This window comes from Macrobrachium rosenbergii, chromosome 48 (genome assembly GCF_040412425.1).
Source record: "Macrobrachium rosenbergii isolate ZJJX-2024 chromosome 48, ASM4041242v1, whole genome shotgun sequence".
NCBI classification, from domain to species: domain Eukaryota; kingdom Metazoa; phylum Arthropoda; class Malacostraca; order Decapoda; family Palaemonidae; genus Macrobrachium; species Macrobrachium rosenbergii.
In genome coordinates, this window is record NC_089788.1 from 5,435,502 (window position 1) to 5,448,001 (window position 12,500).

Consider the following 12,500-nt stretch of genomic DNA (forward strand, 5'->3'; position numbering starts at 1 on the left):
ATTTTCACGTTTAAAAACCCCTTACATATAATCATTATAAAATTAGCGAAAGAAAACAATTTTAAGATTCACAAATAAAACAAAAAAAACTCGACAGGAAAAAAAAAAAAAGATAACGGGGAAACTAGCACAAAATACAACGTAGGAATGAGCCCCATAATTCAAAATGCTTAATTAACTGTTAGGGCATACCTTAAACTATTCTGAGGCAATAAATATACCGTATGGCATCCTGCCAAGATTAACCACGATAATGAGCGGACGTAATTGTTGCATCCTGGTACTAAAGTGCCGCCCCGGTAGTTTAGGAGTCCAAGATCAAATTCAGCTCCCATTTATCCATCGTCTTCATTTTCCTCTGTTTACAATTCTCAGAGAGATAAACGCATCCTCTCTCTCTCTCTCTCTCTCTCTCTCTCTCTCTCTCTCTCTCTATATATATATATATATATATATATATATATATATATATATATATATATATATATATATATATATATATATATATATATATATATATATATATATATATATATATATGTGTGTGTGTGTGTGTGTGTAAATGTAAAGAGAGAGAGAGAGAGAGAGAGAGAGAGAGAGAGAGAGAGAGAGAGAGAGAGAGAGAGAGAGAGAGAGTTGTCAAATCCAATTAGGCTTATTACCCACACTATGTTTTCATACCAGTCCAAACTGGCTAACTGACAAAAAAAATCTATATAATAATTTATGTGTATTAAAACGTTGAATATTAATGTATCCACATCTATTCATTGCTTTTGATGCTTTGACTCCACCTGAAAATAAAAAAATAAAACAGCCCCCCCCAAAAAAAAACCTTCCTTTAAATAATTCAGAATCACCAGGAACACATATCTATCCGACCCACGTAAAAAAAAAAAAAAAAAAAAAAAAGGATTTCGACGAGGAAAAACGACTGGACCGTATTTGCAACAATCGCGCAACCCCCTGCAATGATCGTGATTGCGCAGAGCGAAGCAGCAAAGCGGCGGCGGCGGCGGCGGTCTTCTTCCCCGACCGCTCTCGTGTATATACCTTTTGGAATGCGAAAAATTACAGGGTCTCTGGCGTGACGCGGCTGGAAATGGAAGGCTTCGATGGGGGCTGGAGGGAGAGGGGGGGTGATCTGGAGAGGGGGGGGAATGGGGAGGAGAGGGACTCCGCACGCCATCTGTTGGCAACAACGTGAGCTACAGGTGTCCCCCGCGGCGAGACGGCGTTACATCATGACATACGCGACTGACCAGGAGTTGCGCTTCCTGATTTATGGGCTCCTCCGGAGTCATTTTGTAAGATGGAGAAGAACGTCTCTCTCTCTCTCTCTCTCTCTCTCTCTCTCTCTCTCTCTCTCTCTCTCTCTCTCTCTTTTCCAATCAAGTCGTGAAAAGGACGAAGCACATACTACAACACCAGAGGGTTGTGGAAAATGGTTTTTAAACTCCACAGGAAATAACTCACGGACAGAGAATGTACTAAGTCAATAACTCACGTTTCCGTTTTGGGTTCGTAAGTGATTGAAACCTCATATACAACCTTGAGTGCAACATTTCTTAAGGGATCTCATGTAGCTGTGATGATACCAAAAGCAACGAAAAACGAGAGAGAGAGAGAGAGAGAGAGAGAGAGAGAGAGAGAGAGAGAGAGAGAGAGAGAGAGAGAGAATCCTCTTACTTCCTTGAAAACAAAAAGGATAATAAAACGAACTTCTCTAATTAAATCAGCCGAAACCTGCAATAACAATAAGATCACACATCAAAATGAATCAAAGTCCTGACAAAACAACCGTGACCACAAAAAGAAGTTAATTAAAAAATAATAAAAGACACCAAACAAACCACCTGCAAAGCAACGAGGACTTCAACCCCCCCCGCCCCCAAAAAAAAATAAATGAATATAATTTTACACCGACACTTTCATAACAAGGAGCGCACCTCGGTAATTTTGAGGCAATATCTCTTTTATATATAAAAGTCCTAAAAGTCTCGGAGCCCAGATGATTTACGTCCCGGCGTCTACGTGAGCTCAAAGACGGCTGCCGGCGAGTCACGAATCGACCGAAGGGAGAAAGAACGAGGCAGAAAGGGAATGATGACGTCTTGCAGAGACCGCCGGATGTGTTCACAGAGTGATTGAACGTGTTATAAAAACGCAGTGTAGATTCGTCGAGAATGGAATGGGAAATAAAAAAAAAAAAAAAAAAAAAAAAGACAGGGTAGCACATAAGAAAAAATTTTTTAATTATTGCCCCAAAAAAAAAAAAAAAAAAAATATATATATATATATATATATATATATATATATATATATATATATATATATATATATATATATATATATATATAGTATCGGAGGCGGAATGACTGAACGTGTTAAAAACGCCGTGTTGATTCGTCGAAAATTGAATGAGAATAAAAAAGGTAAATAAATAAAAGGGGTAGCACGTAAGGAATTTTTTTTAAATTATTGCAAAAAGAAAAAAAAGTATCGGAGGCGGAATGACTGAACGTGTTCAAAAAAACGCCGTGTAGATTCGTCTAAAATTGAATGGGAATCAAAAAAAAATAAATAAATAAAATAAAAGGGGTAGTACATAAATTTTTTTTAATTGCAAAAAAAAAAAAATATCGGAGGCGAAATGACTGAACGTGTTAAAAACGCTGTATAAATTCGTCGACAATTGAATGGGAATAAAAAAAAAGTTAAAGCGGTAGCACATAAGATTTTTTAATTGCAAAAAAAAAAAAATAGTATCGGAGGCGGAATGACTGAACGTGTTCAAAACGCCCGTAAATTCGACGGAAGTTGAGAGAGAGAGAGAGAGAGAGAGAGAGAGAGAGAGAGAGAGAGGAAAAAATAAACGGTGTAGAACACACGAAAATTTAATTTTTAACTTTAAAAAAAAAAAAGACTAGCGCTCAGTCGACCAAGATGATTGAATCCACAAAATGATTGAATGAAATTATTACTGCATGTTTACACAATAAACAAAATGTAACGTACCCGACCAAAATGACTGAATCGACAAAAATTATGGAATGAATTGTTGCATGTTTACACGCTGGCTAATATCGACAACAGTGACTGAATGGATTGCAAAAAAATATTTACCTGGATCGACAAGATTGAGGAAGATAAAAAAAAGGAAAATAAAAGTGTGGCGTCGGGGAAAAAAATTGATGACGTAGAATCGACAGTGATTGACGTTGCTGAAAGTGGAGTGGAATCGATCAAAACATTATTTATGATACTTTAAAAAAAATTGGACGGGATCAACAGAGCAGACAAGGTTAAAACACGGTGCCGCGGATCTGATAAAAATGATGGAATACATTTAAAACACCTCCTCTAGATTCTGAGGATGAAATTACTTGAGGAAAATATCTACAAATAAACACTTTACATCGACGATCAATTATAGGTTGAATTGAATTGATATTCAATTCAATTCGATCAATTACAAACGCATTCTCGTTATTTCAATTTAGTTTGTGTGAAGTTGTAGAGATTACGTGCATACATCTTTACGAAAACACATACATACATAATCACAAAAGACAACCTGGAAAACTCAGTATTTCCAATAACCCCAAGTGAGAGAGAGAAAAAAAAAACAATTAAAAAATGCGCCAAAGTTTCTTCGGCGCAGTCGAGTTTTCTGTACAACGTATAATCAATGCCACCGAAAACAGATCTGTCTTTCGGTGGTCGCGGTATAATGCTGTACGAGCCGCGACCCATGAAGCTTTAACTACGTCCCGGTGGTGGCCTATCCTATATCGTTGCCAGAAGCACGGTTATGGCTAACTTTATCCTTATAAATAAAATAAAAACTACTGAGGCCAAGGGGCTGCAATATGGCATGTCTGATGATTGGAGGATGGATGATCAACATACCAAGTTACAGCCCTCTAGCCTCGGTAGTTTTTAAGATCTGAGGGCGGACAGAAAAAAGTGTCGGCAGTAAGAAGTGCGGACGGACAGACAAAAAAAAAGTGCGGACGGAGAGACAAAGCTGACACAATAATTCTCTTTTACAGAAAACTAAAAAAAAAAAATTAGAATCTTTAAAAATCAAAACCTAATTCTATGATAAATCTTCAACCTCATATACTGCAATAATTTACACATAGTTTTACCTATTTATTTACTAATTTATCAATTTTTCTTTTTTCTTTTCTAATGACTGATCTTTTTCTTCTTTATTTCCAGTTATCTTCAGTAATTTCTTTGGAAGCTTGAATCTCAAGTAAACAACCCTTGTAAGCTTGTTCCATATGAATAGGGTTTATTTCCTGAATAATAATAATAATAATAACAACATATAGTAAGTAGCTTGAGTCTTGAAATGAAAAAACAAATCCAACAATAATAATAATAATAATAATAATAATAATAATAATAATAATAATAATAATAATATTATTATTATTATTATTATTATTATTATTATTATTATTATTATTATTATTATTATACCAGAGCTCATTTCAATGTAAAAACTCCAACGTTATTAAACTATAAAAGAGAATAAAAATCTTTCCCGCTCTCTGTTATCAAAGCTTGATCCCTGGATAACCCAAATGCCATGCAACCACTGAACCTTTGACAGACCCAGGACGGACTCCCCCCCACCCTAAAAAAAAAAAAAAAAAAAAACAGGAACCAGTTCGTGGAAAAACACAAATGGGAAAAAGTCAATTCCCCGAAATAATGAGAGGGAAGCAGCCGACAGTCATTTTGTTTTTTTTGATATATATATATATATATATATATATATATATATATATATATATATATATATATATATATATATATATATATATATATATATATATATATATAATATAATATATAATTTATATGTATATATATATGTATGTATGTATGTATGTATGTATGTATATGTATGTATGCTAATGTATCGAGGCTAAACAAAAAACAACACCTGGTTTTCAAAAGCTATAAAAAAACTTATTCTACGTTTCAGCTGATACAGCACATTCAATTTAGGCGTTTATGTAAGAGCAAAGACACTGAAACACATTTAAAAAATTACTCCTATAATTCTTGAAATATCAGCTGTTCTTGTACGTCAAGGAATTTACAATTTACGTTCCTATTCGTGTAATGCATGAATAATGACTCCAAGTAAAGGAAGTTTGGATTCCTGAAGCAAAATGCGAAATAAATATTCGTTTTATATGCTGCGTGACAAAAGCAAATTAAGAGAGAAAAAAACCTTATGGAAAAAACTTGAAAAATAAAAACACGGCGCAAACTGAATAAAATAAAACGATTAAGCAAATCCAGAAGAGGTATAAGTTCCAAATTTACGCAGTTCAAAACTAGATGAAATGAAACATTGTAACGAAAATGAACCAAGAGGCTAAGTAAAATCTAAATAAATACTTATATAACTGGACAAGTAACGAAGAGCGTTTCGAAAGTCACAAAGATATGAAGATAAGCGTCCCATATCAAAAACAAGTTTCTTCGGCGCAATAGTTTTCTGTACAGCCGCTACAGCGTATAATCAAGGCCACTTAAAATAGATCTATCTTTCGGTGGTCTTGGTATAATGCTGTATGAGCAGCGGCCCATGAAACTTTAACCACGGCCCGGTGGTGGCCTATCAAATATAGTTGCCAGAAGCACGATCATGGCTAACTTTAACCTTAAATAAAATAAAAACTACTGAGGCTAGAGGACTGCAATTTGGTATGTTTGACGATTGGAGGGTGGATGATCAACATACCAATTTGCAGACCTCTAGCCTCAGTAGTTTTTCAGATCTGAGGACGGACAGAAACAGTGCGGACTGAAAAAAGTGCGGACGGACGGACAAAGCCGGCACAATAGTTTTCTTTAAAATCCCTCTTTGAGACAGCATAAATCCGCCAGTGACAAAGAAATTTATCATCCATTCATCCAAAGACTTCCATCGGAAACACTCAAAACTATATTCTATAATAAATAAACAAACAAATAAACAAACACACACACACACAAACAAACAACCAATGCATGGAAAAGCATAACATCAAACCATCTTAACTGATGAAAATGAAAAACTTCGATATCATGGCTATTGACTACATTGTTAATAATAATAATAATAATAATAATAATAATAATAATAATAATAATAATAATAATAATAATAATAATTAGTCGTATTCTATTACTCACTAAGACCACAATCAGTAATGAATAGTGTGGTCGAAGTAAGTGAATATTAACATTAAAAGTTTTTGTGTACACCAAATATCGTGGAAGATTACATAAAAAGGCCGTACAGTCATTAATTCCGCGACAGTTCTTTTAATGGAAATGCCAGCTGACTGACCAACCCAGAGTCCTTTGGGAAACCAGGCCTGAAAAAAAAAGATATGAAGAGGAAAAAAAGGACTAATTAATCCGAGGATAGTGATTTGTAGGATATCACGAGGACATCTTGATGGAAGAAGGATCCTCACGGGGACAAGATCCAAAATAATGCCTGTAAACAACTGCCTACAGGCACACGACTGCAATAGAGAGAGAGAGAGAGAGAGAGAGAGAGAGAGAGAGAGAGAGAGAGATAGTAGGATGTTACGAGGACACCATGAAGAAAGAAGGATCGTCTCGTTCACCTCCACGGAACAATGTCCAAAATCATGCCTGTGTATGGCAGAGAGAGAGAGAGAGAGAGAGAGAGAGAGAGAGAGAGAGAGAGAGAGAGAGAGAGAGAGAGAGAGAGAGAGAGAGAGAGTTTTGAAAAAACATAAAGTCGCTGTCATTTACTAAACGAACTGCATTCAATTCAATGCTGTCGGTATGAGACAAAAAGAAGAAAAAGCACGCCAAATATGACATGTTTATTCCAAACAAGGAATGATAAGGAAAAAATTTAAGTACGTTTTTTTTTACGACTGAAATCAGCAATCAAGACTTTACATATCCCCAGGGCAAGTTTGAAGGAGCCTCGAGATTTAAAGCGACTGACGGAAGAGATGTAGAATTCCATCCTCGTCAAACAGGGCCGAAGAATTTTCCTCGTTACATGAATAATTATAATTATTCCCATTCAATAATTATTGAATGGGAATGGAAATAAAGGATTACTAAGTGCTCAAGGACACAGAAGTCTAAATGCGACTGCATTAACAAGGACATCATGATAAACACAAGAAAAACAATGTATTCAAACATTAAGATACACAAAGGTAAAATTAACTCGTAATCATTATGACCTCCGTCAGTACAACTACAAGCATAAACATATAACCGGCGCCGCTTGGAAACAAACCAACGCTTCAGCACCAGGCGATGAGGAGCAAAAACCTAACGACACTCAGAACAAACAAAGCGCATCCACAAACACAAACCGCAAGTACACAAACCGTCATGCACAAGAGACGTCGGAAGTGCCACGGTTGAACGGCTCTCGATAATCAAGAAAAATAAAAAAAAAAAAAAAAATTGCCTGATGCAGCAGGAGCAGCAGCAGCATCATCTTGGCGGACCCTTCTCGGACGCGATTTGTTTAGCCCTCGCAGCTGACAGATGTCTGTCAGACGCATCTGCCGCTGCCGCTGCCGCTGAGGAACGGTTCGAAAAATTCGTTTTTGTCGCCCGCCTTCGCTCGTCGGTGCAGTTGCGTCGCGTCACCTGCCTGCATTTCTCGAAGTCCCGCGGACAATGCGGTTTTCTGGAAGCTGTCTGTTGTCCGTTCCGTTAGTTCGGTTCTTCTGGGAAATGCTGTGTATAGCCACTTCGGTTTAATCCCGTCGCCGGTGTAGAAATCCTTGACGGAAACAAGAAAACAGAGAGATTACGTGACGCAAAGGTACGTTGTTTGTGATAAATTTTTCGCTATTTTCATATATTATATTAAAATTTTTTTTGTTGGTTGAAGCTAACCTTCTCTTTCAGACTTCACTTGGAGGGTCTAGCGATAAAGTGACAAGTACTGTATATTGATAATAAACAATTTAACAGAAAGATAAAAGAATATTTAATTAGCCTATGTCTGTTTACTTCTGTTTATCATTTGAATACATACATGGCTACTGCCTGCTTTAAGAACATTAGCCCTTGCTGGCATAAAGCCCGCTTATCTAAGATGATTGCGTAAAAAAATAAAAACACCCTATACTTATCTAAGATGATTAAAGCGAAATAAACACAAAAACACTTCTTCGTGGATTTTGTCTTTATTTATATATTATACATATATATACACATACATATATACTATATTATTTATATATATATATATATATATATATATATATATATATATATATATATATATATTCATATGAGCAGCAGGGACTCTTCCACAGGTTTGAATAAGAACAGGGATCTCTGGAAGGGAATTTTGGAGCATATGAATAGTTGGTCGAGGTAATGGTCTGAACACGTAGAGAAAATAGGAGAATATATCAAAACGTGTCTTACAGTCCTTTAGCGATGACGTAATGGCAGCAGTAAGTGCTATATCATAAAGTCTCTAATATTCGCAAGAGAGGAAACGATAATAATACGACCTCTCTCTCTCTCTCTCTCTCTCTCTCTCTCTCTCTCTCTCTCTCTCTCTCTATTCATTATTCTATCTTGGGGGAATATTACTAATACTACTACCTCTCTCTCTCTCTCTTGGAAGGAAATATTACTAATACTACGCTCTCTCTCTCTCTCTCTCTCTCTCTCTCTCTCTCTCTCTCTCTCTCTCTCTCTCTCTCTCTTGCAGGAAATATTCCTAATACTACTATCCCCCCCTCTCTCTCTCTCTCTTTCTCTCCAAATGAACACAGTAAATACAAGTGCGTTTCACTACAGGAATCTATACGCAGTAATTCGCATACATTATGTATGTATGTATGTATGTATGTATGTATGTGTATATATATATACCGTATATACATATATATGTGTATAAAGATATATAATATAAATATAGTATATATATATATATATATATATATATATATATATATATATATTATATATATATATATATATACATATATATATAGTACATATATTATATATATACAGTATATATAAATATATATATATATATATATATATATATATATATATATATATATATATATATATATATATATACACACACACACATACAAACACAAACACACAAGACAGAAAGAAGAGAGAGACCATATCTCATCTCCACGACCAGCGCAGAGAAGGAAAGTCCAAAAGGGGCGCAGAAGATTACACAAATTTGACCGACCGCCAGCGCGGGGCCCCTCATTACTTTTATTGGTTTTTACCATACTTCTACAGGCTACACAATAACGATGGTCATTACTGGAAGGTACTTTACATGGAGATCCTTGTAACTTGCATAATTAGCTTGTCTCGGAACATTTCAATCGTTGCGGGCGACTACAAGTTTAACCCCCAATATACTTAAGAAAATATGTGTTGAAGAAGACATATTTAAGGAAATATATATTGAAGACATATTTAAGAAAATAAACATTGAAGAAGACATATTTCAAAAATATATACTGAAGAAGACATATTTAAGAAAATATATACTCAAGAACACATATTTAAGGAAATATATATTAAAAAAACATATTTTTAAGAAAAATATACATTGAAGACATATTTAAGAAAATATACATTGAAAAAGATATATTTAAGAAAATATACATTGAAGACATATTTAAGAAAATATATATTGAGGAAGAATATTTAAGAAAATGTATATTGAAGAAGACATATTTAAGAAAATATATATTGAAGAAGATACATTTTAGAAAATATATACTGAAGAAGACATATTTCAGAAAATATATATTGAAGATGACATATTTAAGAAAATATATGTTGAAGAAGACATATTCTAAAAAATATACATCGATGAAGACATATCTAAGAAAATATTATATTGAAGAAGACATATTTAAGAAGATATATAATGAAGAAGACATATTTACCAAAATATATATTGAAGAGGATATATTTAAGAAAATATATATTGACGAAGACATATTTAAGAAAATATATATTGAAGACGACATATTTAAGAAAATATCAAGTAACATCCATACCACTTTCGCAAAACATTCAAGAAAATATTAGGTGACACCCATACCACATTCGCAAAACATTCAAGAAAATATTAAGTGACACCCATACCACTTTCGCAAAACATTTAAGAAAATATCAAGTAACACTCATACCACATTCGCAAAACATTCAAGAAAATATTAAGTAACACTCATACCACATTCGCAAAACATTCAAGAAAATATTAAGTAACATCCATACCACTTTCGCAAAAACATTCATGGAAATATTAAGTGACACCCACACCATTTTCGCTACAAAATGTGATGGAAAATCTGGTGTCAGCAAATTTTTCACGTCCTTTCTTTTTAGAAAACACACGAGGGGGCAGATTCTGTCCAAGAAGTTCAACTTTCTTAACCGCTGAATCCTAACTCAATTTTTCAGCTTAAAAGGTTTCCATTCATTTTCTTTAACCAACAAATTTATAAGAGAAAATATTTTGTTTTATTCATTTGCTTTGATTTGATGGCCTTGACAAGAGAACACACTACTTTTATATATCAAATTAATCAGTTTTTATAAATGAATCTGATGGTATTTCTCGTTACAATGATTTCTGTCTAGGTACTGCCTGATATAGAAAGTCTCATTTTAAATACTGATATTTCTTTTTTCTATAACATCGAATATCTTACTTTCTCGCGTGTATCCGAAATCTTGAACTATGCCATTATTTGTTATTTTATATTCAACGATTTCAGAAGTCGTAGATCTTTCCCATATGCATATTTCTCAGTGTTTATATAAAATAAATAATCATAAACAAGTAAATAATGAGCCGAAGTTTCTTCGGGGCAATCGAGTTTTCTGTACAGCGTATAATCAAGGCTACCGAAAATAGATCTATCTTTCGGTGGTCTCGGTATAATGCTGTATGAGCCGCGGCTCATGAAACTTTAACCACGGCCTGGTGGTGGCCTGGCCTATATCGTTGCCAGATGCACGATTATGGCTTACTTTAACCTTAAATAAAATAAAAACTACAAAGGCTGGACGACTATAATTTGGTATGTTTGATGATTGGAGGGTGGATGATCAACATACCAATTTGCAGCCCTCCAACCTCAGTAGTTTTGAAGATCTGAGGACGGACAGAAAAAGTGCGGACGGACAGACAAAGCCGGCACAACAGTTTCCTTTTCAGAAGACTAAAAAACCGATTCAAACCCACTTCCTTTTGTAAGAGCAAATGTTCTCAAACTACCGAGTGAACAAATTACCCCGTAGAAAGGAAAATTGCGACATCGTGCTCTGCTGAAAACACTGTCGTATTTATCCACTTGGCCAAGGCTGGCACGCACAAACAAAAATACCGCAGACACTTCCGACAGAGCAAACTAGCGTGAATTTTAGTGGCAGTCAAACCATTCCCTCACGTAGCGAGGCGATGTGGAATGAGCAGGTCAAAGCGAGTCCGCTTAATATATGGTTGGTCCGTCGCTTTCATTCGTGTCGACGGAGCTTTTACTCATAAACGTTCTAAATGGCAATGCGACCGTTGTCCATTAGACTGCTTATAATACTTATATATAGGTGTCGCCTGATATCATCCCCTCCCAAAGGAAAACGGGTGAATGATGAAAAAGAAAGGAAATTATACAATTGTGTATATATACACATATAATATATATATATATATATATATATATATATATATATATATATATATATATATACACTGTATATAAATTACAAATCTCCTTCGGTATTATTTCTGAGGTAGAGCGAATTGGATATGATATTTTAATGTTTGCATTTGAAAAATGAAAAGTGATGATGAAATATTTCTGAATTTTCATCACATCCCGTTTCATTTTCATTCCTTCAAATCTCCCTCCCATTTATATATGAAATATTATATATACTAGTTTATATATATATATATATATATATATATATATATATATATATATATATATATATATATATATATATATATGTGTTTGCGTGTGTTTATCTGCAATAGCCACATATGCTCTCTTCAATCTCTCTGGATGAGAGTAATAGTGACGACCAGCAGATTTTCTATAAATAACGAAGCCTAAAAAGCAATAAGCGCTGGACCACTATTCAGCAATGGTGAGGATGGATGGATCTGTTCCAGCTCTGGTAAAACGTATCTGAATTCGACAGACAATTAATTATGTACGTATGAGCTGACATAGACTTAAATCTTTCTTTGTGGCCAAGGTGAGTGAGTACGAGTTTCGCCATTGGAGGTTTTTAGGATTGCTTCGTTTATTGTTCATTTCGGATGCAAGGCTTGGTATAGTGACGAGCATATAAAAATTGGATGAAGAAAGTGAGAAGTTATGTCGTCATGGTTGTTACTAATATGTGTTTCATATCTGGCAAATATTAGTGTGTGTGTGTGTGTGTGTGTATGAATG